The following is a 2,851-nucleotide window of genomic DNA, read 5'->3' on the forward strand; positions in this document are numbered from 1 at the left end:
GAAGAACAAAGGGTGATCATGAACAAAGGGCAATTAAGAAGCCTTTGCTATATACCAAAGGAGAAACTACGGAAGCTAAGGAGCAGTTAAGAATTCCCTAACTAAGATAGTTTAGGAGAAAGCATTCAGAATATAAAACAATGAAGATAGAGTGCATTCAAGCAATTTCTAAAATATCATTCCTTGTCATAAATTTAGATTTATTTAAAAAAACAAGGTTATGAGGACACATAAAAAAAAAACAACAATAAACATGAGCGAATACTTATTTGTATTTCGCTTTACACAAAAATCCTGTAAAATATCTAATCTTTATTCCTTGATCTAGCAAGCCAACCCAGTCATTGATACAATAGAATTTTGATTTGAGAGAAAAAAGTCTATAGAAATGTCTTGGAATCCACCCTACATACTTCGAAATGTGAAGTATTTATACAGAAAATAATTACAAAATATCTCGTAACAATTTTAAGATTTAATCTAGGGAATAAAATATCTTCATGCATGAAGATAGAGGCAGATGTAAAACTACTTCTTGTTGTCCCTTTTATTGTGGTGTTGCTGGTTGTTTCTGTTGATTTTTGAGCCCTTTAAGCTGGCTGATATTTGTGGTATTTCTACACTAGAATATTCTTTACTTTGATCTTTCACTGATACTCTGAATCTGTTATTCTTTGACCCTGCTGATCTGTCTTTTACCTGTTTCACCTAGCTGCCTTCAGGCTTACTGTGGTCACTTTCTGATGTAAAACCTTTTCATAGTAAATCTATCATTTTCTCCCATGATTCTCCCTCAGGCAATCTCAATTTCAACATTCTTCTGTAAATTTCATCTGCCTCTGTATATTTTGCAAAATTGGGCTTGGTGAGAAATAAATGTTTCACCTCATGTTCTAGGAAAAACAGGTTCTCTAATGTATCATATAATACTTTTCCTGTTGGCAAAGATTTAATAGCTGATGTACTTGCATGTTCCTTTGCCAATGTTCTTAACCTATCTCCATAATCTAACTGGGTCATGAGTTTATTATTGATGACCATAGGACTACGAAGTCCCTTGTCCCTCAAAATTTTAAATTTAGCCATAAAATTGTCAATGGCTACCTGCATGTTGTGGCACTTCTCTTCTAAGTTGAGCATGAGGTTTCTTTTGAAAAGAAAATTTCTAATCTCTAAGATGGCTTCAGTCCTATCCTCTATGTTAAGCTCTTGGAGCTCATATTTTTTCTTTCTGTTTAGGAAGTGGATGAGTTGATTTGCATCCTCTAGTTTATCTCCCAATTCTTCCCTTACTTTCTGGATGGCTTCAGTGGCTATCTTCACCAATTCTATTTGCTCAAATATAACTTGGATTGATGGCCAAATATCATTGACAGAGTCAATGATATTGGCCCAGAGCATCTCTTTAGTTTGTCCTAGTGGCTTCTGCAGTGTCAAATCTTTCTCCAGGACTTTGATTTTCTCACCCATTCTTTGGGCTTTCTGTGTTTCTTCTCTTTGCTGAATTTGGGCAAGTTTGCAATCAGTTTCCAAACTTGCCACTTTCTCCTTTAATCTTTTGAGCTCTGTAGCCTAGATGGACATCTCCTCCATGGATTTTACCAGTTTTGCTGCTTTCTCAATTGATGTACGTGTACTGGACTCAGTTGTAATTGCCAGTACTGTGGCAGGTGGAGATGTAGGTGTCAATGTTGCTGCCATCATGGAAGGAACTGTTGTTGACACTGTGGGGAGGACAATTTTGGAATTTTTGGCCAAGTCACTTTGCTTCGATTGAATTAAAGTGTCCAACTCCTTCTCTATCTCCTTGAGTTGATCATTTAGCTTCAGGACCAATTCCATGTGCTCTTCATGTCCTTGTTGTGCTTCTAGGACTTCCTGTGTCTATGGGTGATGCAACTGGGGTATCTTTAGCTGCTTCTTGAGTGCAACAATATCATCATTTTTCATTTGTATTAACTGTTATGTGGCCTTTGCATCTTTGGGATCGTGTCCCAAATCTATGACTAAGTCCTCTAAGGAATTGATTCTAGTATCTTTGGCTTGTGAGGAGGCCTTATCCAACTAGAACTGTGCTGATATATTGTTAAGAGAGTTTTGCAGTTGGTGGGTAGCAAAGGCTTTCCCTGTTAAGGTGGAGTATATCATCTCCCCTTTTTGCTTGTGTAGATCAATCTGGTCAATGGGATGAATATCCCTTACTAGTACTTCAAAATCCACCCTTTTAAAATCTATTGTTGTCCTTGGTTGTTGAGTGGTTGGCTTGATGAAGGCCATTTGCATTTCCCCTCTTTGACATCAAAGGCTGAATTTGATTGGTAGGGGTCATCTTCAGATACTATGCATAGGTTTGGGCTTTTAGCCTCTCATTTCTAGTCTTTATTTCTTTGTATCTCTCCTTAATATCTTGGTCTTTATCTGTTGGCATTCTGAAAGAGGATACCTCAACAATTTGCTACATTTCCAACATCTGAGTGTGTGATGTGGAAGGTTCTATGATTCCTCTAGATGAAGTGGCAAGCCTGCTCCTATCCCTTTCTGTGCTTGTAACCTCAGCTGTCTCCTCTGTATATTCCTATTCAGAGACATGATTCACTCTTTGTCTCTTAGCTTGGCTTGTCTCTGCATGGGCTTGTGATGTTACTCTTTTAGTAGTGGCCCCTTCCCTGTTTCTCTTAAGACTCTTCTCCTCATTTAGAGGAGTCTGTAGAAATGGAGGGGTACTCATGGTGGTTTCTGGTTTATCTGATTTCTTTGATATGTCTATTTGATCTGGCACCTATGACAGGTCTAGTACTTCTGATCCCTCTGGAACCTATGATTCTTCTGGTACCTGTGATTCTTCTAGCAC

Source organism: Pinus tabuliformis, chromosome Q (assembly GCF_031772625.1).
Source record: "Pinus tabuliformis cultivar Carrire ecotype Pingquan chromosome Q, CPIR1, whole genome shotgun sequence".
NCBI lineage: Eukaryota > Viridiplantae > Streptophyta > Pinopsida > Pinales > Pinaceae > Pinus > Pinus tabuliformis.